This window comes from Corvus moneduloides, chromosome 4 (genome assembly GCF_009650955.1).
Source record: "Corvus moneduloides isolate bCorMon1 chromosome 4, bCorMon1.pri, whole genome shotgun sequence".
Taxonomy (NCBI): domain Eukaryota; kingdom Metazoa; phylum Chordata; class Aves; order Passeriformes; family Corvidae; genus Corvus; species Corvus moneduloides.
This window is the reverse complement of record NC_045479.1, coordinates 52,108,209-52,132,530: the sequence shown is the minus strand read 5'-3', so window position 1 is coordinate 52,132,530 and position 24,322 is coordinate 52,108,209. Positions and strand designations below refer to the sequence as shown.

At 39.3% G+C, this 24,322-nt stretch overlaps 2 long non-coding RNA genes across 2 annotated transcripts in view; one reads left to right on the top strand and one right to left on the bottom strand.

The window, feature by feature from the left end:
• LOC116443485 overlaps positions 1 to 16,070 on the bottom strand; it is a 21,619-nt gene extending 5,549 nt beyond the window's left edge. The window contains exons 1-3 of the long non-coding RNA XR_004239927.1: positions 15,770 to 16,070; positions 12,939 to 13,083; positions 11,285 to 11,391 (exon numbers count right to left, since the gene is read on the bottom strand). This is a non-coding gene — a long non-coding RNA (uncharacterized LOC116443485). The remainder of the gene's footprint in view (positions 1 to 11,284; positions 11,392 to 12,938; positions 13,084 to 15,769) is intronic.
• Positions 12,507 to 24,322, top strand: part of LOC116443484 — a 24,375-nt gene continuing 12,559 nt past the window's right edge. Inside the window, exon 1 of the long non-coding RNA XR_004239926.1 lies at positions 12,507 to 12,681. This is a non-coding gene — a long non-coding RNA (uncharacterized LOC116443484). The remainder of the gene's footprint in view (positions 12,682 to 24,322) is intronic.

The following is a 24,322-nucleotide window of genomic DNA, read 5'->3' as shown; positions in this document are numbered from 1 at the left end:
ATAGACTTCAGATTGCATTTTCGAACAAAAAGGGAATAGGTATATATGGCAGCTGGTGTAGGGTTAGTAGCTCTGACCGAGGAAGAGGTGACCGGTCCGGAGAGATGGTCCCAAAAGAGATCGTCTTCCCGAGGCCCGGTGTCTTCCCTCAGCTGATGGCAGGAGGGCCCTTGCAGAGGCTGTCAGCTCTTTAGTGATTGTCAGCTCATGATTCCAGCTCAGCTCTGCAGGGCAGCCTCCAGGCCAGACCAGGGAGAGACGAGAGGCCCGTGTAGCTGTTCCACACGAGGTGGCTTTATTGGTCTGGCGAAGGGGAGCCAGGGACAAGCATCTCTCTGCCCTCGCAGGGGCAGGGGGCTAGGTTATAGGGATACAGGGGGTGGGTATCAGAGGGTAAAGGCCAATGAGCTACAAAGGTTCTGCACAGGGTCTCCCAGAGGATTCTGGGTTTGTCTTCTTCTTGCCGTAACTGCAAAGTTGTTGCCTTTCCAGGGAAGTTCTGGTGGGAGATTGAGTAACCTCCTTATCTCAGCAGGCATCCCTCCAGGGCAGTGGCTGGGCATACCCTACAGGTATATATTGTGCTTTTGCGACAACTGTTGCAATTCCTGCCTAGTATTTTAAGGAAAGGAATAAGGGTTAGGTAAGCCACAACTTGGTGTTTGCCACAGACCATCCTTGTAGCAGCAGAGCTTCCATTTGAGTCAGCATTGGGTCTGCCCCTGGATGCATAGACTGCTTACTCAGAAGAGAGTGTAGTGTGCTTGACTGCCATGGATGCTGACGTTTCTTCTTCTGCTTATCTCCTTTATTTTTAAAATAACTATATGGATACCAAGACAGGGTTTACTCCATACCATGTATTCCCCTTGCACCAGAAGTAATCAAAACATACACCTGGACTGATAGATACCTTGACTAGACTCACTTCTAGCCGCAAATGTGCTGGAATGTTGCCTGCCAAATGGAAAATACTTCACAGTTTCAGACTGACTACCAAGATTTTAATCCATTCTAGGTTTTCTAAAAAACCTTTATGCACTACCTTTCCAGCCTACTGCATGGTCTTTTGATTCTAATGACTGTTCTCCTCCTATCAGTTGCTGAGAGGGGAGAGGTAAGGTTTCTGATTTGATAGGATTGTAGCAGAATGGATGTGATGAAAACCTTGTGCAACATTTAAAAATGTCACAGACTCAAGAATGACTAAGCACTCCAATCTCTAAGCAGTCATGCTGAAAATCAACAATTTTATTTTCCAGTTCATTAAATTATGTCTCTTAGCATTTGGGATGAAACACATATTAAAAGTCAATCAAACCCAGAACGACACAACATAAAATTCAAGAAGCCAAACATCAGATTTTAACATCTTTTTGTCCAAAATGCTGCTCTTCATCATCAACGTTCTTCACCAGAAGCCAAATTAACTGGAAGGTGTTTCAGCATGGTCTGGAAATTAAGAGCTGCAGGCCACTCACCATGGGTTAATGCAAGTGTTAGTTAAATGCCCTTCCTTGAGACCACTATGCCACTAAGATTCAGGCATTTCAGCTGAGGTAGGGTTCAATTAGGGCTCTCAGGTGAATTCAGTAGTTGTGATAGAGTCCAAAATGGCATATGTAGGTGGGGAGGGGGGTGGAGTGTGTAGTTTAAAGGAGTTCTAGACTTTTGATCCAATTTTATGTGAGACTTTTGTACCACCGTTTGAGTTCATGTAGCAGTTATTCTTTCAGAACTATTATTCTACCAGTGATGCCAAAATGAGCTTCATTGTTACCCTCAGAGCAAGTAGCAAAATATTCTCTGCCAAAGACAAAGGCAAGTGTTACTCCACGAGCTACAGCTGGCCATAGGTTACAGATGACCGGGGAGCCAGGGTGCTCTGCATGGTGCTCTGTGCTGCACATCATTGGAGATGTGCTGAGCAGGCAGTAGGCAGCTGCCTCCTGCATTTGAACCAGCTAAAATTTCTGGTTGTGTCTTCAAATTCAGTTCAAAGCACAATGCTGCCATTGCACCAGGATGACACAGACTGGCACATACACAGCTTTGTTCCCCTCTGTACTTAAAGCATAAGAGACATTTGGTGGTTACCAAATTTCATTTCATTCTGACTCTGTCTGCTGGGTTAGGGCTTAAGATGGATGCACCCATTCTGCCTACCAGGGCAAAAGCAGTGTGTGAGACAGATCTAGCCTGGGCATGAGTTTTCTCGCCTGGAAAGTCAGTTGTCTCATTCCAGATGTGAGTCAGAGTGTGAGCAGGTGTGTGGGCTCTGTGCTCACATGACAGCTCAGGCTATGAACTAAGATGATTGTAGTGAGCTTGACCAGGGTTGAGTCTTTTACATTCATTATTGCTCCTAATCCCTGCAGGAATGTCACAGTTTTCGTCACCTGAGTGATGTCTGTGAGATTTAAATAAATTTCCAGAGGTCTCAAATTCATAAGACACATTGAAAAAAGGTAACATTAGGCTTACAGTTATTTTGATATTAGGTTTACAGTTATTTCAGGTTGCTGAAGCTGTTTTTATAAGAATATCTTGAAAGCTGTTTGCAGAGTACAGCACTATTTCATATATATACAAAAATAGAAAAAAACCTCACATGTAGTCACCTTTAGGCACGCAAAACCTCTGTAATTATTTGAGAGAAAAGTAAGAATTACTTATATTTTTAGAAAACTAATAATATTCTACAACTTTCCAATGTATAAAGCCAACCCCTTGCTATGGTGAAGCATACAATATATTTCTAGACATGACAGTGACCTAGTTCTGCTTTCCTGATGCTGTGTGCATCACAGTTGACTTCTGTTTCAGAATCTCATTATTCAGTGCAGAAAGATTTTATGCAGAGTACACTGATGAAGGCCCTTGCCTCAGTTTTCCTTTCACCTATGCTGTTACACAGATTGTACTTTTCACTTATGAGGGAATATGAGGCCACTTGTACAGGGACAAACAAGAAGCAAAGTGATCTCACTATTTAGCTTCTCCTGTGAAGTAAGTAAACACTACACGCCCTTGGACAGGAGAGAGATGGACATTGTTCACCTGGATTTACACTGCTGAAGGAGACACAGCAGCCATGGAGTGAGGATCAACCCTAATGAAGCTCTCAGACATAAGAGAAACCAAAGTCATTGGAGAATAAAGTTAGTGACATATTATCTGTGGTTTTTTTCTATGGCAGGTTTTGACTTTTCACCGCAAACTTTGGCCCTTATTTTGTAGAGGCCCCATGGCACACCTCCTTATTGGGTCAAGACCAATATTTTTGGCTGAAAAATGGTGGACATTTGATTTTGCTGTTCTCTCTTTCTCTCTCTCTCTCTTTCTCTCTCTCTCTCTTTCTCTTTCTCTCTCTCTCTCTCTCTCTTTCTCTCTCTCTTTCTCTCTCTCTTTCTCTCTTTCATTCTTTCTCTCTCTCTTTCTCTCTTTCTTTCTCTCTTTCTTTCTCTCTTTCTCTCTCTCTTTCTCTCTTTCATTCTATCTCTCTCTCTCTCTCTCTTTCTCTCTCTCTTTCTCTCTCTCTTTCTCTCTCTCTTTCTCTCTCTCTTTCTCTCTCTCTTTCTCTCTTTCTCTCTCTCTTTCTCTCTCTCTCTTTCTCTCTCTCTTTCTCTCTTTCTCTCTCTCTTTCTCTCTCTCTCTTTCTCTCTTTCTTTTTTTCTTCCCAGATTTGAGTTTTATGTATTAAATTTTTTTCAGCCAATCTGACTGAATTGTCTCTCTAGGGCCTGCCCCGGAGAGAGCCGGCAGTCCCGAGGGCTCAGGGGAGCCTGCGGGAGGTGCCCCGTCCCACGGAGCCGTGCCTATGTCGGCATGCCAGCAGAGCCCTCTCGTGGAGACGCCAAGAGGAGCAGCAGCACGAGGGGGTTTTCCTGACCAAGCAGCCCACACAGTTTGCCTGAAAGAGCTAAACAAAATTCAGAAAACGCCCACTCTTCATTTGACAGGTCAATGAGGGGAATTTGGTGATGTAACCAAATCGCCTAGGGGGGATGCTGGCTTAGCCAACACTTGCTGTCCTGGCTAGAACTTACATGCTTTTGGGTTAGGGTCTTCAATGTAAGCTGAGAGAGTTCAGTGGTACTACATACTGCCATCATAGGAGTGTGAACAAATCATGTCTTCTGTTTTACATCTTTATGCCAGCAAAATTGCTTATGTAGGTGGAAACAGGCTGATGGAGGAGTGCTTTCATTGGCAAAGATAACATCACTAAGCTATGGTGGTTTGTTGGTGTGTCTGTCTCAACAAGGGAAAGCAGCTTTCTTGAGGGAGTGTCTGTGCTTCCCTCAGGGACATCAGCTAGAAAGAACTCTGATGTATGGATACTGACTCTGAACAACAAAGAAGTAAAACTGAGGCACTCAATTGCTCGGACTGTGTTTGTGAAGTCAGGGTAAATCTAACATTAGTGTGAAGTCATGAAGGTGTTTGCCAGTTCATTTGTCTAGTAGCCTCAGTACTTTGTAAGCTCTGGATTGGTAGAGTAAAACTATGTCTCCCATGAAGAAATAGCCATGCTGATGGAAGGACAAGTATGAATGCTTAACTAGTTTTGCAATAGAGTTTCTGCTATACAGCAGGAAGTGTAGTCTTCATCTTAGACTGTAATCCTCTGTGGTTTTATTATTTACTGCCTCTCAAGGAAGAATAGCACTAATTAGATTATTGACATTTGCATTTATCACTGATTACATTTTAATACCACCTACTTTGTTCTTTATCTCACTTCGTTTAATTATCAGTTCAAGGATTTGATGAAAAGTCAATAGCTACTTTCATCAGGACATCCCTGCTCCTTGCTGGTATTATTTTCCCCTGTATTCCTGTGGAAATTGCCAAAGCTTGCTCTCTGAAAACTGCTGGATCATTTCTGTTATATTGAAGGTTTGGTTCTTAGAAGTTTTGAAAACGCTGAAGAAACACAGATAAATAACCTTCCACATTAGAAGCAAAATGTGCTATAGGAGAGTGAATTTTGTGTCTTCTGTCCCTTTATTTGCTGCCATTCTTTCAGTAGGACTTAGTCTGCACGATGAATTACTCCTATGCTAGCCTATAAAACTGCCAGACACCTTGTACTTTCATATTCTCTCTCTTAATATTACTTCTTGATCTCCCCTTGTACAGCTTGTGGAAGGGCAATTCACTTTCGTGGTCATAGTGGGAAAGAATCCTGAAGAGACCATATGGCAGTTAAGCCTCCTCAGTCACCAGGGAGTGCGGTCCTATTAAAACTATATTTAGCTGGCACTAGTCCAGCCTTGTGAGCTGTGACAACAATGTTTCTGTGACTGTCAAGGCACCAGAATCAGATGTGGGGCTTACAGAGCGTTGTAGCCTGTACTGTACAGCATGTTGGGTTTCTGAGACCAGAAATCCATGGGAGAAAAGAAAGAAAGAGGCAGAAACTGAGGCAGCCGATCTATTAACCGGTTATATTCCCTCAAGAGATTGTAACAGGGAAACAAAAGGAAAGTTAAGCAAGGAAACACAGAAAATGTGTTTCCTCGCTTAACTTTACCTGTGAGCAGCTTCCAAATGGCCTCAGTGAGAGCTGATGTTTGTATTATGATACAGTCTTGTATCAGGATGCTAAAGTGGACCTTTGTACCTTCCACTGTTATGTGCCATGTGTTTTTCTTGGCTCCTACATAATCACAGTTTCAGATCATCATTGATTGTATAGGATCAGGGATCCTAAGAGAGGTAAGACAAAGGGTCTGAAGACTGAAGGCAAAAATAGTCATAGTCTTGTGCATGCCTACTTGTAGCATGTCTTAGAAGCAGAGAACAAATTCGTGTTTAGCTTTATTGTTCCCCAGAGGTTCTGGCTCATGCTGTGCAGACTAAATTACCCATGTTTGTGTTGTTTATCAGTTGTCTAAGCTTCCTGACCCTGAAAGCACCTAATGTGAATGCTGCTGTCACTTTCTTAGTCCACAAACTTCTGTGGATACCAGGAGAGTGTCTGCCAAAGGGGTTTTGTCAGCCATCTCTCTTTTACTAATGTTCTGCCTCTTTGACTATGCTTTTTTGGATTTTTTTTTTTTGGTTTTTTTTGTTTTGGTTTGGTTTTGTTTTGGGTTGGTTTTGGTTTTTCGGTTGGGGTTTTTTTTTTTGTGGGTTTGTTTGTTTGTTGGTTTTTGGGGTTTTTTTGTTCTTTTTTTTTTTTTTTTTTGTGTCCGGGGGAAACATAGAACAACACTAGTGTACAAAGTAACTTTGGCTCAGAGTAAGCCGGGGAGTAAACCTAGAGGACATCCCCTTGAGTGACCCGCCTTTTTGAGCCTGAAGTCTTTCCTAAAGAGCTACTTAAATTACAAACCAAAAAAATCATAGAAAGGAAATGGGTGCTAAAATGGTGATTTATTTGTGAGATGTTCAGGGTTGCCAACCGTATAGGCATCCTGTCTCTTTGTAATTGCATCACTCCAAATGTACCCCTCATCTTCCAATTTTCTCCCCGATCCCACTGAATTGCTGTGTGGTGTTTCATCTCCAGCTGGGCTTAAAATGAGGGCATTGTCTAACAGAATTCCCCACGTAAAACAGGGGGATGTGGGAGCAATCTTTAGTTCCGCTTGGCAGAGGGTTTTCATCTAGATTCCAAGTTTTCTGGGGTCATCTGAGTATTAATGCCTTCATTTGGGTCCTCAGACAATATAGATCTAAATAGCCTTTTCCAGAGGTAGGGAAGCATATTCACATTTCTGAAGATTCCTAATCCTACAAACACTAACCCTGTACTGTCCCCACCTCATTCTGTAGGAAGAAGACTGCATTTTGGAGCAGACCTATTCAGATGCCCCTGAGGGGTATGGCAGCAGGTCCTATTTTAAGGGAGTTCTTAGGGAAATTCTGGTCTCATCACAGAAGCACAGAATTTCTCTGCCATCAGAGAAGCAAATGAGTGCATGAGGAAAAAACTAACACAGATTTTAACCTGAAATTACCAGTAACATACTTGTCTCTGGAACAGATGAGAGGTGCTTAATAGACTGAACAAAACACAGCTGCTGAAAACCTGTGAAAGGCCCATGCCTTTCTGGATCACTGGCTAGTGGCAATGTGAGATACCATAGAGCATCTCAAATAGCTTTTGATTTTTATTGGAATGGGCATCTGATGGCAAACTAATGGAGTTTGTCATCTTCCTACTCCCAGGGCAGAGAGCATAGGGGAGTCCCTCATGTAAATTAGTTTTATTAGTTTCTTTTATTTGCTTATAGATTTACAGAGCTCTCTGACAAAAATCAGAATTCTTTTAGCTCTCGCATCTTCACTCAGGGCTGAGACCAAAGACTTTATTTCAATCTGATTTTTAGGGTGAAATAACAAAAAGTAAAAGAAAAGTATAAGCAGACAAACAGAAAAAGGAATGAAAGGTTCCACAGGTGAAGATACTTGTAGTTGTAACACAGTCATTTTAGCCACAGCATTAGTTCTGCCTGCACAGGGAGTTGAAGAGAAAAAAGGAGGTGGAAGTGACATATAGGAATGTCACAGGTGGTGAGTATGGAACACTGAGGTAATGTTATTGTGGCAGTCATGAACCATCAGAAGGAGGAGAAATGAAAAGAAACATCTCAGTTACCTTTGATTGGCAGATAAGTGCAATGTTAGTCTGAAAATTGCTTTGTGAGTCCTGTTAAGGCTGTTTCAGGCTTCTGCAGCCTGTTCAAGCCTTGTAAATATAGGTAGCCTCACCCTATACAACCTGTATAATGCAGGAATACTATGTCACTCCCAAGTACTAGCTAGTATCAGATGTTTCCTGAAAGCTCAGTGTTTTATTCACTTGGTTTTACTGCTAACTTAAAATGTTAAATACCACAGGTTCAAATGCCAGTCAATAATGGATGATGTCTGCAGGACTGTCCACTAACAAAGTTCTTCTTAATAACAGTATTAACAAAATGTTTAAATTCGTTAAAATTTGAGCAAAAAAGAGAGGAACAATTGTCTTGCTTAATACAAAAAGTCTTAAAATCAATTAATTTTTAGGCCTGCAGGTAAAATTTCTTCATGGAAGTCCAAGGAGGTCGCGGAGAAACATAGGGAAGGTTCCTATTATCCCACACTCTATTACTTAGGAACAAGGTACCATGTAGTCCTTCATATTGCATCAATCTAATTCTTCTTTCCTAAAGGCCAATTAACATTTTAAAGCCTGTCCACCTCTTGCCTTAAGCATGACATTAAGCACAGGTGTAATCATAGATGACTCATTTAATTATTATGGTGATTGCTATAATTTTTATAATACACCATATTTAAAGGTCTAACTGGCTAAGAACTATAGTTTAATGAACAGTCCTATTTTACTACAGGCAACACTCTTAATGATGCCTGTAATTCACACTACTGCTTTTGCTTTCTTCAGTTGCCAAATCTGAAGTATTTAAGCATATGTCCAGGCCTGATGGTAACCTAAAGCAATTTGTTGTAATTTCAAGTTCAGTGATCCAGTTGTTTCCAAAAAGAAAAGAAAATTATAATGTGTCATTTTAACCTGAAAAAACTCCTGCATCCCAGTTCTTCGGGAAAAATAATTACAATTAGCAGTTCACTTATTCTTGTGAATGTGCCCATGAAATTCTGGTGAAAATCTTCCTACAGGTACACATAACCTTGAGAGCTGGAAAGCAGTGTTGACTTTCCCAACATATTCATAATTACCAGAGACTAATTTTTCATATGAACAGAAGTTCGCAGCCAGGTGAATTGCCTACACAACGTGATGACAGTGTGCACGTAGGGGTACGGTTGAGGTGTTAGGTGAGAAGAGGACACAGGTAAGCAATACCAAAAAGCCACCTCCTTATCCTCTAACACTGAGCAGTGCTGAGGCACTTTAACACCCTTTCTTTCTCAGCTGTTCTCCTCTTGCCAGGAATATCTGAGGGAGTAAGGCTCTCTGATAAAATATTCAGGTACACAACTTCTCTGTAACTGATTAAGGGAGTCCTTCAGCAGTGGGAAAAATTCTGTTTCTCTCCAATCTCATGAGCCAGATGACATGATTTATTTGTATTAAACTGGATTTTTAATAGTAAGAATGCCGTGACCCTTAATAACTAGAACAATAATATTATTCTGTACCTTCCAATATCTAAACTGCTCTGCACTACTTAGCACATTACTAACAAGAGAGTTAATTAAGTTATTAATTAACCTAATTAATGAGGTTAATATTTCGTGTGTGTGCATTTCTACTGTAAGACAGCGTAGGACCCCAGGGGAGTCAAAGCTGAATAGTGCATTCAGGACTCCCAGACACCGAAAGTGTACAAGTGAGCAGGACATTCCCCAGTCACCACTGAAATTATCCCTTCTGCACACTGGTAATGTGCTCTTCAAAAATCTTCCCAAACCTCATTTTCTCTGTTTACATGGCTGAAAGAAAATAAGTAGCGAGGGTCCCTTATCAGATTATAGATGTTAGAAGCATACTATGCAACCTCTTAATTAGTTCCATTTCCACAGTGTGCACTCAATAATCCATTCAATCTGGATGCTATTAGAAGCCTTTTCTACCCATCCTGCTTCTGCTGTAGCCTTTTTCAGACAAGTGACTTCACTATCACATGACATTTCTGGCACTACCCTGATCCTACTTTCAATATTTCAGCTCTTCATACAAGGGTGTCGGGAGAACCTGCGTGTACAGCAAAAGGAGACTCATATATATAAGTGAATTCAATTCAGCAGTGCTAAGAGATTTAAATAAGTCCTCAAACTGTTAATACATACTAGTATCAGTTCTTATGTTCACACATCAGTACAATCCAATGCTGAATGCTCAAAACTAGCCATACATAGGTTTCGTTTTCTTCTGTGGTATTTGAGCAAGATAATGTTTGACACCAGGATGAGACAAATAGTGTACGGAGGAAATTAAAAGCTGTATTGTTCCCTTGTAGACTATATTTGCTGTGACAGATATTAATTATGTTAGGACTAGTGCTTTCATGGCTGGATGAACCCACTGGTCTGGAGATTAAGGTTTGTTTCCTCACTTCAGAAAATGCTTAGAAATTGTTTAGTGGTTGTGGTAGATTGACCCTGGTAGGACACCAGGTGCCCATCAGAGCTGCTCTACCACTCCCCTCCTCAGGGGAAAAAAAAATAATGAAAGTCTTTTGGTTTGGGATAATGACAGGGAAGATCACGCGCCAATTACTATCACAGGCAAAACAGACTCAGCTTGAAGAAATTATTTGAATCTATTGCCAATCAAATCAGAACAAGAAAATGAGAAAAACCCCCAAATTTCAGAACACCTTTCCCCCATCTTTTCCTTCTTCTTGTGCTCAACCTGACTCCCAAATTCTCTATCTCCTTCCCACAGTGATGCAGAGGGGTAGGGGGTGGGGGATGGGGGCTGTGACCTGCTCATCATACATTGCCTCTGCTGCTCCTTCCCCCTCAGGAGGAGTCCTCACACACTTCTGTTTCTCTATGTAGTTTCACTCCTCTCTCCACTCCACTCCACTGTTACACAGCAGATTTTCCATTTCTTGTATCTGTTATCCCATCATCACTGATGGGCTTGGCCTTAGCCAAAGGCAGATCCATCCTGGAGCTGGCTGACATTGGCTCTGCTGGACATGAGGAAAACTTCTGGCAACTTCTCACAGAAGCCACCCCTTACCCACCCCACAACCTAAACCTTGTCACACATGCCCACTGCAGTGGTACTTCTAATTAAAAACAGATTATGAGAGATGCTCTAACCTTTGTGTCTTTGAACACTAACCCCAAAATCTAGCATGAACCTTAGTCTTGGACTGAACCTTGCTCCCGAACAGCTATAAATGGCCTAGGCATTATTTTGATCACGATGGTTTGTCAGTTTTCTAAAATTTGTCTCTCTCCTAACCCTAACCAAGGGAGTGGGCTGAGCCTTAGCCCAAGACCCACAGATGTGTCAAAAAGTGTGAACTTGGGAGACGCATATGGCTGCGTTATTTATGTGCATTTTATATTATTAAATCTGATGCATTTATGCTTTTTGTTCAGGTTAAGGTTATCTATTTATGTGTCTACACAGTTCTGATTTCTCTCTGTACTGTTCTTATCTTCCAAGTTTATGTTGTCAGCAAATTACATTAACAAAGTGCTGTTTTGCTGCCCAGATTATTAATGTAAACGTTAAGAACACACTGCCAGTGATTATCTTTAGAAGCCTTTGTTACTAATCTCAACAATTCCTTCTTCAGCATGACTCACAGTGTTCCAAACTATTAGATGAGTTTCTACTCACCTTAATTAAATAACAATCTTCAGATCATTAGCCCCTTTGTTTCCTTCTTAATTATGATTATTTCCATGTTCATATCCTCATCTTCAATGACTAGATTACCTTTGTCCCTAGGAACAGAGGAAAACAAGTTGGAACATGGCAAATTGTGATTCATTGTAACACAGCAATACAATGTTATTATTTTTTAAATATGAGGTTGGTCCAAAACTGGTTGGTCAGAGTTGCTGTGTACTCTTCATCCTTGGAGATGCTCAAGAATCAAGAAAACATGGCCCTGAGCAATTTGCTCTGATTCGATTTGCTTTGAGTAGGTGGAGCAGGGAGTGAACAGTGGACGATGACCTCTGGAGGTGCATTTCAACTGCAAATATTTAATGATTCTGTTTTTAACATCATGATCCTTACTGAAATCAGAGGCTAATGCATCTTAATGATTTTTTACTTCTATTCTGTTCTCCCATCACAGTTGTGCTTCTTTTCTTGTTCTCCTTCATTTATAAGATTAAAGTGCTTGTACTGTATTTGAAGCATTTTTTTGTTTTCTTGTTTTTAAATAGTGTGGAAACACAAGTATAGTTACATGGGCATCGTGTGTTCATAAAACAGCACTGTCTTACTAAATAAGTAACAGCAAAATACTGATTCATGAGGTCACAACTTGAACCATCAAACTGAGAAAGACAGTAGTTGTTGAAATAATTCACAGAAAGGTAGGGCTTAAAATAGAAGACCATAGAAATGAATAATCCTTCCATGTCATAGAAATCAAGCTTCTTTGGAAAATCAGATATATGTCCATTTGTGAGTCTCACTTTTTGCACAAAGATATGCAGAAATTCTTAAAAGATACTAAAATGATTCTGTAAAAGAAAAGGTCAGGAGACACCAAGGAAACCAGTCTTAAAAATTATTGCACTTATTAAATCCTGAAGCTTCTTCCCAGAAACTTTGACTGTCCGTGATTCTGCAGACTGCAGGTGGAGCAGAAATGAAGTTAGTGAAAACATTACTAAACAAACTTCCTTGTAATTTTTCTCGTTATCAGAATCAACTAAGGGGTTTTTGAGGTAGTCTGATAACCAAAAATGGCAGTTATTTCTGTTAATATCCTGGTAAAAAATCCCAGCAGGCTGCTGGGCTCTCAGAATTGGTGCTGAATACCTGAACTTGGCCCTGTCTTGTCAATCATTAACTTGTTATCCATCAAAGTTTTCCTCTGACTGTTGCCCTTCATAGAAAAATCATGCCTTGGGAGATTTTACCTGAATCTCACCATACTTCGAGACCTGCAAATACTGTGCCGAATAGACCTGCTTACACAGAGACTGCTACTCTGCTGTTATTTATAAAACTGACAGTTCAACATCATTGCAAGCATCAGGAATCATCCAAGACGAGTGAGTACTGAGGATACAGCATAGACATTCAACTAATTTTAAATTACCTGCTAGGTTTTGAAGAATTGGGCCAAAACATTTGTCTTGCACAAAACATCCTTCCAACTAATCATGCTTATTCAAATCATGGGCATATGTTTACAGAGAAATTGAATTTTTCTTGTCACATCTTACTTAGTCTGAGCTTTAACTATGAACATTTTCACAGCTCCAGGGAGAATTCTCTTCAAGCCCCATGACAAATTGCGATTACTTACTAGCAGTTTCATCCTGCTATAGCCTCCTAGTCATACGAATTCTCTTTTAACTTTATTCTTCAGCTTGATGTTTGTGCCAGAATGTTCTTTCACAACGATCTTCCAGTCAAAATCTCACCATCCTTTCAAATTCTTCTAAAAAAATCTGTGATGTCACAGAAATATATTAGATGACCTCGGAAAGGACCTCAAACTATCGTGGTCAGATACAGACACATGTTTAAGACCTTATGGAACTATAAAAATGCCGTCTTTCTTATCATCTTTTTGCTTCTGAATATATATTGCCCCATTAATCAGAGTTATTAGTTCATGATCAGGCACTTGTGAGATTAATTGTGGTAGAGGGACAAATGTCAAGACCTGGATTTGTTTTGTTGAAGTTCTGCTTGTTTACAGGGGATGTACATGAAGGTGTTTTCTTGCATATATTAAACAGGAAATTTCTTTGCTTTCAAATGCCACATCTGAATCTTCTGTCAGTTCTGGGACAGAGAAACTCTAATTTTTTGCTGCTTCTTGAAATCTTTTTATTTTCTGAAGGATTGTACCATTGCCTTCAGCTTCAAATGCATATGGATATCCAGCAGTGTCGTGTCCTAGCTTCTGATTGTGATCCCATTACTTTGAGTGGTGTTTTGAGTTACTCTCTGTGGACAGACTTGATTGCTAGTTCCGTTGACCTAACACATCCACCATCTGTGAATGAGCCTGTTATTCTGTATTTAGCCAAAGACCCACTGCATGGAAGCTGTTAGTACCTTTCAACCCTATTTTAGACAACACATTACTCAAACACAGCTTTCACAATTAACTCGTTCAAAACATCTCTTTACCTGACCTGAGACCTGAGTCTCATGGCAAATTTTTCCACCCTCAGTAGGTTATTGAAACCTCTGTAAACAGCAAGATAGATTGAATGAGTCACTCCAGTTTAATCCCTCCTGTGAAATTTTACACTTCTGTGCTGTTATGAATAATTTATTTCATCTTTCTTTGTGCCAACATCCAGTCACTGATAATTCAACATACTGAATTTCCCTGCAAACTAAAATGGAACAGCATTGTAAAAAACTTTCTGTATCTCTGTTAAATTAATCTAGAATCTTGTTTGGAAAAAACTAAAAAAGGTAAAAACGACTGCCCATAATGTTCAAACCTCTTACCCTTGTAGAGGGACCAAATTCAGCAGTTAACTCAAGTATGTTTTGCTTGCTACTACCTTCCTTCACTTGCATTGGAGTATGTTTTCTTAGTTGTTCCAGACTACTATGATACTGCCAATTTGCCAGTGTTTATTTAAACAACATGTTGAAGAAGGTTCATCTAACTTGACATCACTATGGAAGGCTTTATCCCACCCCAAACCTGATTTGTTATTACTATTACTCAATACTAATAGTATTACTCAATACCTCCCAGAACTTACTCATAACATAATAAGACATTTATATTTCAAATGTGTCTTTCAGAGCAATGGGTAATTTTCTCATGCTTTATCTAATTTGTCCTGCAAAAACCACTACACATCTTCATTTTTTTGTATAGATTAGAGACATTTTCTTTCCCCTCATTCAGCTATTTTTAAAAATTCTATTAGAGAAGTTCTAGAATCCATGAGGATGTTCAGAAATAAGTGTCCATAGCTATATGCAAACAGTAGCAGTCTTAAATTCAAAGGATCAGAAATGTTTCTTGTTTCATTATATAGTTTAATAGAAAAGTTAGAAATTTGGTTTTGGTTGCCTTCTTTCATCATCTGCTAGTAACAATTTTGGTTTTTGTTTTAATGGAAATAGCATATTTTTCCTCTCAAAACAAAATGCATTTTTTCCCTCATAATGTCCTCAGTATCATAAATCAGAGCATGTTACAGCAGCACAGAGGGATTGTGGTAGGCACTGAGCTGCAGTGCTGAGTACAAACCCTCAATTGCAACAGCAAGTTAAAGTAACAGGGTGTAGAAGCTGCAGCAAGTCAGCAGTGGTGGAAATGCTAGAAATGTTTCACCAGGGGCAGCAAAAGCTCCTAGGGGATAGGCTGAGGGCACATGTTCTGGAATGTGTCTGGAATACAGCATGGACGTGTCTAATTCTACCCATTTGTTGTCTATGATAATGTGTCTGATTCTGGGATGTGCTAGATAATTCCTGTTATGGTTATGATAAGAACATTGCTCTGAGGAGCACTGGATGGCAACCTACACCTTGACCATTTATAGACAAAATATTGCCCCTAGTTACCACGGCAATCAGCAAACTACTGTCATCAGGACTTGCTTCTTCCCACTTTTAGCAGCTATTCTTGCTATGGACACCAGCACAAGTGGTCATACAGGCCCCCAAAAGTGGCAGGCAGCAATAGAGCACCCTTTTGAGAGGCCACTGGTTTCTTTGGGACTTACTTCTCTTGATTTAGAGAAAAATTACTTAAAAACTTCTGCAACACCACCTGTTTGAGAGCAGGAATATGCTGCCACTGTGGACTACACCTTGGACTGCTCCTTAAGACTCTCATAAATGTTGCACCACTGGTAGATGGAGCAAATGTATTAGAGGTTAGGTGCTGTGTGGAAAGGGAAATTATTAATCTCTCAACTGCTTTAGCACAATACTGTTGTTGGCATTCAAATACTGGCAGAAACTGAGATGCATTTGCTGCATTTAAATTCTGCAGTGAAAACTGGTAACCATTATCATCAATTAATGTAACACTCCTGTCTATCCCAACTTCCTGAGATGCAAGATTACGTTGCCACTTCTACTCAAGTAGTCGTACAAAACTTTTAGTGGTACAAAATTATAGTCCTGAAGCCTTAAAGTCCCACCTACCTCTTAGGTACTCTTGTGTTTGAAGGCTGAGTAAACTCTGAAGTTCTTCAATAAAGAAGTATATAATCACTTTCAGACCAAAAAATCTTTAGGATTCTGTGGGGAGCTTTAGTGCAGCTGGTGTGAATGGAAATCTTTCTGCTGACGATGGTGTGATCCAGGCAGGATGCCAACCCCGACTTTCTCCCAGTGAAAGCTTTACCAACTTGTTATCAAAACTGGTCTCTACTTAAGCCAAAGCTTCAGAGCAACAATTCCATCTGTGATTTGAAATGTTGACTATTCATTTTGCCCACAGAGCTCAGCTGCAAAGTGATACGGAATAAAAAGATTAAAACCGTCTTCTTGCTACTAACCATTCACCAGAGATTAAAAGGCAGCCAGGCAGCCAGTTGATTTGACATTCATCCGCACATCTTGGGGATCTGAGAGTCACTGATAAGATTTCCCTGCCCTTGTTCTGCACTGCTTTCCAGAAATCTCTACCCTCTCAGCTGTTCTAAATCAAATGTCCCTGTTCTAGCTGATGGACAGAAACAAGTTGCAGAGGGAAAAGGAGGATGGAAACCACTTAAAATAGAAATAAAAGGGCTTTATTTTTTATCACCATAAAAATGTTGATCAAAAACTAGGTAGAACTTAACAGTCCTAAGAAAGATATAACTAAAAATTAATGAAAAAGAGATAAAATATATTATTTGATGTCTCTCTGAATTAGGGAGACACTTTCCCCCAGTATTAAATATTAGCAGATTTTATTAATATTTATATTAAATCAAATCAAATGAAATACTTTTAATGTTAATATTCAAGATATGGTCAAGACTTAAAGCCAGTTGACTCAAGAACTGTATTTCTGAATAACCCATATCTGAATTAGATATTAAAGCAAAAAGTCTATTTATGCTTGCTCACAATTTAGTTACTTGGTGTTCCTGGGAGCAATTGCAATCCATTTAAGGTGCTGTGCACGCCACTAAGATGGGCCAGAAATTTTTGCTAAGGAGAAGTGTGAAAAAGACCACATTGGCTATGGAAGGAGAGGGGACAACTGTTTAGATGTGTGAATTTAAGCAGACCTTGATCTTGGAGCCAAAGAATGGCTCCTAGCTCCCCAGGACTGCAATTTGGATACTATGGGCTTAAAGAATTTTCGGATTCTTTTCTCTGTAATGAAAAATTCTCACTTTAACACCATTTAAACAGATTTATTTGCTGAAGAAAAATTCATTATTTCAGTGTTCTTTATTGCCATGTGAATGGTGAACAAAATGCATTTTACACAAGCAGACTGTGTTGTATAAATTCAGCAAATCAGTTATCACAAACCATTCTGTGACAAGTGGTGTCCCACAGTGGTTCTCATTGGGAACAATTGTTGTTTATTATCTTCATTAATGACAAAGGGCTTGAGTACACCCTCAGTAAACTTGCAGGTGACACCAAGCTGAGTGGTGCAGTCGACACACCTGAAGGATGGGATGCCATCCAGAGGGACCTGGACAAGCTCAAGAAGTGGGCTGGTGTCATGAGGTTTAACAAGACCAAGTACAAGGTACAGGGGATAAGAAGCTTGGTGAAAACCTCATTTTATTCAGATATTTGAATGGTAAAAATTGAGGACCACTGAGTTGAAACTGTTTAAATCAGAATGTACATAAGTATTTTATTGTCTTTTCTTTGCCATATATGCTTTCATCAGCATCTTGTTGCTAAGATTGTTAAAATCTACTGCCTTTAGAACATATCTCAATGCTTCCAGGCAGTAGTTTTGAAACAAATATAATTCTTGGTCCCCTAATCTTCCAAATTATTTTTTTTGATAGAAATGTTTTACATCAATTACTCATAACATGGATCTGGCAGAAATATTCTTTAACAGAGGGACAAACCATAGGTTGAAGAGCCAGAGGGCAATAGGCAGCAGGGCTTGTTGTAGTTAAGTGGATTAAAAAAGAATGGAAAAGGAGGAAGGTTTTCTTTTTAAATTACCAATCTGGAAATATTAGCTCCAAAGGAAAAAAGTAAGTGTGTCTTACTGTGTCCTGGGATGGTTTTTGTGATGGCCATCATTCACCCAGCATTAAGCAACAACTTATACTGCTCACATGCAGTAGAAACCTTCTATTTTGTCTCTGCAAGGGAGCTAAATGGGAGCTTTAATCCTCTTCTGCTTTAGTGCAACAGTGGCAGTTATTTATAGAACCGCTCTGGTGATGGATGGGCATTACAGATGGCTCTGTCTCACCAAAGAGCTAAATTAAGTAATTTGTTTCTGAATGGGAGGTTTATTTATTGACCTCAATAAAGTTAATCTTGCTTTTGCCTAGAGCTCAACACACAAGTCTAATCCAATGGGTTCATTTCACCTTCTCTACAATTTTTCTATGTTTAAATCCCTGGGTTTGTTTCTCTTTACATCCTTTATGTTTAAGTGTACCTCTCATTTCAGACCCCACTGCTTTAGGCATATCTTCATTTTCTGTGAGCGTTTTGATGTAATTGCCTGCTTGGGAGCTCTCTAACCAGTCAGAAACCCTTAAATGTCATGGAAATAGCCTTGTGGATGAGCTCTGTTCACCAGAGAGCCTGTTGCGTTGAAATGGAGGATGGAAGCAGCCCTGCCATCCCTGGAGACCTCCAGCATTTCTTTCTTCTACCAACTGCTTTGCTGGCTCCCAACCTCACAGTGCCCTGAGCTGTCCCCTTGCCCCCTGTCCTAAAAACAGTGCATCAGAAGAGATACAATAAACCAGCCCCCCCCGCTGAGATCAAACCACACCCGTTGCATTTCTGTTGCTATCAAAGGTGCTGTGCATTCAGGTGCTGCTGCTGAATGGTGCCGTGGTCACTCCTGTGGCCAAATGCTGCTGAAGCTGCTATTGCAAAGTGACATTGTGGCAGCCAGCTCTTCTCCTGCCCTGCTGAGGCATGCAAATCTGATCCTTCCCACATCTTCATGATTCTGACTGACATCATGGCATCTGTAGTGCTGCTCTGCATACTCCTAGGGTGTCTCTCACTTACTTTTTTAACTTCAGGAACAGGAAAAGTAAGAATGATTCCTGAGGTACTATCCAGAACAGCATTTTATCATACAGCATCATGACCCAAAATCCATACACAAAGGTAATTAGGGAAGGAAAAAAACACCACAATCTGTTGAAATTCCTCACACTATGTATTCCCTAATACCAAGCTACTGGTAAATCACGTGCTGACTAACTAAATATTTTTGTACCAAATCTCAGGAAAGTCCCGACAATAGAAATTCAAGTGAAGTGAAGATGGCTTCACGTCACAAAGGAAAGAGCAGGGCCTCACTGCTGGCAGGTGTTGGTACAGTTCTTCTTGTGACCATGACAAGATCACAAACCAGGACAACATGGTTTGCAATCAGTTGCTCCTAGCATAAATATAAAATTTTATTTCATAGCTCAAAAGAACTATCAGAAGTTCTGCCTTCTTGCAGAAAACCAATTTCACTAAAAACTCTATTGCAGACTAATCTGAAGCAGTGAGATGTACCTATGACATGCAGATACTTTAGCACCTTATCTAGTCTGGTAACCAAATACTGCAGTTATTGAGTGCCTGGAGATATTAATTTCTATAGGCAATCTTCCAGTCCATGTCTAGATACTTGTATTCAAGATATTTCTGCTTTTGTACTCTTTTACCTTTTGGGGGAGTATGTGTACCAAATGCTAAATTCTATAATCTTGCCTTATATGCTGAACTCTTTCTTTTACTTCCACAATAATTTTTCAGGTCTTCTGTTCACTGTATAATTAATTCAAGGACTTATTGAATGTTTAAAAGTATAGCAGGGAAAATAGACATTTTATTTTAGTAATATTATGATTCCTGAATCTAGGTATTAACTTCTGTGGAAAATTAATCTAGTCCTCATAGCACCCAGAAGCATTTGACAGAAATTGCATTTTGGATTATTTTTAATATGTAATTCATAAAACAGTAGCATTTTATTTTCTAAATTTGGTGGTAATTTGTTGACAACCTAGGAAAAAACAGGAATTCTCTTTATTGTCAGTAAGATCACAATGTCTGCCCAGAACGAATATGATCCACACTCTATTACATTTTTCCAAAGCCCAGGAAGTTTATAGCACGTAGAATGAGATTCCCCTGCCCATTGCAGGAAGAGAATAAGTTACTTTACAAAGGTGACGGTTTTTCTCCAGTAGCTGTGAAAGGAATGTCTTACCACCTTGCTCAGCCTTAACACCTAAATTCTAGATGGCTAAACCAGAGCAGAAAAATCTGTTCCTAAGAGTAGAATGGCTCAATTTTTCCAAGAGCCAGAGGAATTCCATGTGTGTGCTTACAAAGAAAAATGTCTTTTGTATTTTTCTACATTCTAGTTCTGTGTTTTACCTGTCACCTCCTGCACTCCACAACACAAAATGCAAAATATTTTTTAGTTGTTGGAAATAAATATTCTTGGTCTTTGGGATGTATATAAGAAATACAGTTGGGATTTTTTTAGGTTTTAAGTGATCAGTATATTGCTATGGAAAATGCCTTTTGTGGTTGGATGTGTTTGGGTGACGTACAGCAAGCAATTTCCATTGCATCTATTGTCAATCACCCATATTTGACCTAATTCCAGACAGTCTTCATACCTTCATTTAGCTTCTAAAGAAAGCATGTTATACATGATTCAGTTATAAAAACTATAATGTAATTTAGATATTATTACGTTTGAACATTTTGTTGTATTGGTGGGTTGTACTGCCATACAAGAATGAGGAACTACTAGAATAGAAACTAGAAAGAAGAGCTTCTACTTAAAAAATATTTCTATTAGTTCTATAACAAAAGCCACAATATTTTCAGGTACACAGGAACTGATAAATCCTATTGAGTATTCAGCAGGGTCTTTACATCCCAGAAACGCAATGTGGTCAATGAAAATGGATAGTTTTTGAGTCCACTTTTTTTTTATTATATTAAACAGGAATTTTTTTCTGTTCTGAGGATCACATCTGCTCAAGACACAGACTACCATGACCTCTTATGCAATAGCATAAAGTCATTTTTTGCCAGAGGAAAAATGAATCAATGTTGTGTTTTACATATTACCTTAGTCATACTCGTTCTGCCATATAAAACACTGGGACAATCAAAGCTATTTATGTTCTGATTGCTTAAGTGGAATCCAATTAACCCTGACAGCAATTTTTCATGGTCTAGCTATTGTAGTAAAAATTTCCTGAATAGCAAAATGTTGCCTTGATCATGAGCAGCCAGCATAATTTTTTCTTATAAGTTTTGGATAACCACAGAAGACTACTTGAGAAGAATATGTATGCACTTGAATATTTTTTTAGGTTTTTTAGATTAATTAAGTGCAGAAATTTTTTGGAAGGTGAAAAGTAAAATATTTTAGGTAAAACCTGAAATTTTTGGGATAATTATTTCGCTGCTTTTCCTAATGATGTTTACTACTCAAAACTAACACTAAATACAACTGTAATCTGCAAAATGAGGTAATCTTAACCCCTTTCTTCTAAAAGTCAGCATGAGGTTTGCTCTTGGTTTCAGTAGTGATGAACAAGAACCTGAGTGTTGCTGTTGCACGCAGGGACAGCGAAAAACGATATGCACTCAGATCAGAGAAGATAGTTGAAGCTGACCTTTTAATGCCAAAAACCCATCTTTTTGTAGCATGGATCGCAAAAGAGAAATTACATGATTGTCCCATCGGTCAACCATCTACCAAGGTGATAGGCTAAGAGGTATAACCACCCATTTCAAAATATTATTCCCAGTAAACTAAAACAATTCCACTATGTTCTCCCAACAGCCTTGCACCTGCAAACGTTTACCAACTAGCAAACCATCAGACAGCTAGCTTGTGTGAGAATGGAGACTTTTACGGGACAGTAAAAAGTGGAGAATTTTTTCTCTGCTAGCCTCCTCAGCATCTACACCTGAGTAGAGCAGTTTTGCTTGGAAGTAAGGTTTGATTCTCGAAGTCTTGCCCTCAATTTTTGTTAGTAAATGAAGTCCCTGGATGGAGTATAATAAAAAAGTGCATCTGTCCTGCAGGAATTACCCAACCCTTCTTCCAATTTGTTCTTTATGGATTTTGATGGTCCTGCACAATTCCACAAAGGCCATTTTTCTGCTAACCATGAAATTGTGCTTGAACAAGTCCTACAGCTTAGATGAGAACAGCCTCTAATGGGACCTTACACAGGGCATCATGACTCTCTGTCACTACCTGCTCAGTATTATTAATTCCCATCCTTATGAGAAGGATTGTTCTGCTGAAAAATAAAATAATGCAGCCAGGTTATATGGTAATGTAATGTCCACATTTTCTAAGTGCCAAAATATAGATATGTAGATTGTGCATGGAAAGCATTAATTAGATTCCTGTGGTAGGTACCATGGTTTTACTGAGTGCTTTGTTCTCTATTTATTTATTTGTTTGTTCTGAAGTTCCCAGTTAAGCCTCAAACACTTTTCCTACAATCCTCTTGTGTATAATTACATAGTAACAGATAATTCCAGAGCAAAATCCTGGTCCCATGGATGCCACTCACAAAAATTAGGTCAATTGCCTCAGTTGTCAGAAAGCCAAGATAAAACAGCCTGAGCCCTGAGCTTCTGACCTGGTCTTAGCTATGCTTTTAACATCTCAATATGTGTGCTATTTCTATCTTCATCAGCATCAAGTAATAACCAAAGGTGGGCCAAATTTTGTTGTTCAGGTGTGAGATCCAAGGGACACCCAGCAATCTGGTAGGTGCTCAGACTGCACATCAGGACTGCCAGAGCTCCTTGTCAGCAGGTGTGCATGGAAGAAAACTTGAGAAAGTGGAGGTGAGAGATAAATGGCAAGATTTTCAATGGGATTTGCACCTTCTTTTACTGGATTTGCTACCTAATACTTTTTATCCCTATAATAAAGACTTGTTCACACAAGCTTTAGAGGATAAATGAGTTTTCAGAGGTGAAGGAGAGCAACAATACTGGTTATTTAAATGCACTTCTGCTTAATTTTCCTTTAAAGACTAGAGAATATGAACCACCAGATTATTCACATATTCATCAGGTATTTTGCTTACCTGATGTTTGCAAGGTTTAAATCTAAAAACAAGAAAAAAAAGCCTCAGAATGATCTTTTTTCTCTTGACAGACATTAGAGAATGACTCCAAAATATGTTGTTCTGGTAGGAAGCCTACATCAATAATGAATTAGCTAAAGAGATAAAGCATTTTTTGTTTCCATGCCTATTATTTACAGCTGTGATATTTTTACATGTACCACACCCTATACACAGCATTGTGAGATGGAACATCCTTCTCAAGAGTAAGCAAACAAAAATAATATTAGGTCCTTAGGACAGAAACCTACATACACAATCCCTCTCCCCCTAAAGGCTGATATGCACTTGATCTATCTTTCCTCCAAAATCAACATTTACTGGTGACATTAAAAGATTATGTCCCTATAATCCATGGCAAACAATTTTCCTTCAAGCCCCCTCTACTGTCAGATGCACTGTAATCCTTTTTTCACTTTATCAAATATAATCCTACTTCTATATTAGATACCAAAATGCTGTGCTACTGCTAGGACACAACTACCTTCCCCCACCAGCTCCATCTCTAATACAAAGAAACCTCCTGGCAGCTGTGGCACAGGTTAACTCTGCAGCCCACATTTCATTTTTATCAGTTGGAGCAGCTCCAAGCAAAACAGATCAAAGTGCAAACATGTTTATTTTCATTTGAATTAACCAGAGCTAGGTTTCTCTGTTATTAACATTCCAAAATACCTGGTTTGTCCTAATGCAGAGGAATCCATGTCCTCTGTAGTATTTGTATTTTGGATTTTCTTTTCTTGCTATAAACTGCAGTAGAGAGTGCAAGATTGAAAACATATGCTCTGTTTTAATTTAATATGAGGAGTTTGTTGTCATTCACAAACCATTAAAGTTGAATTCACTGTATTACCAGGTCATCAAAATTCCCTACATTGTATTACCATCCAATATTCAATTTTCTATCTCAAGTTATCCTTTATTAAAATATGGAAGGAACCACTGTACAGCAGGCACTTTGCCAGGCAAGAAGTTATTAAATCAAATGGAGGAGGCATAGATTTAACTGAAATACAGTACTAGCCTCATTTCTGCTCTGATTAACGGCAAGATTTGTCAGAACATCTGCTTTAGTTTTTCCTGTGACTTACAGCCCAAAATGCTCTCGGCCCCTCAGCAAGGTTTCGTCAAGATATCTGCTTTTCGAAGACATCTGACTTTTGTTTGTTTTCTTGAGACCTGTAAAATTCCTGTGCTGCATTAATTTTTATGTACAGAAATGGCAGCCACCTTCAGGGCTGTCAAAAAGACATATTCCCTGTCTGACTCAGATCATGGCTATAATCATGGGGTTTCTTATTCTTTAAATACTAGGATTTTTAGGTAAGGATCCCATTATGTGCTCTGCCTGCTAGATTTCTTAGTGCAAAAGAAAAATGGCATGGAGTGTTTTTCTTTCCCGGGTAAACTTGAT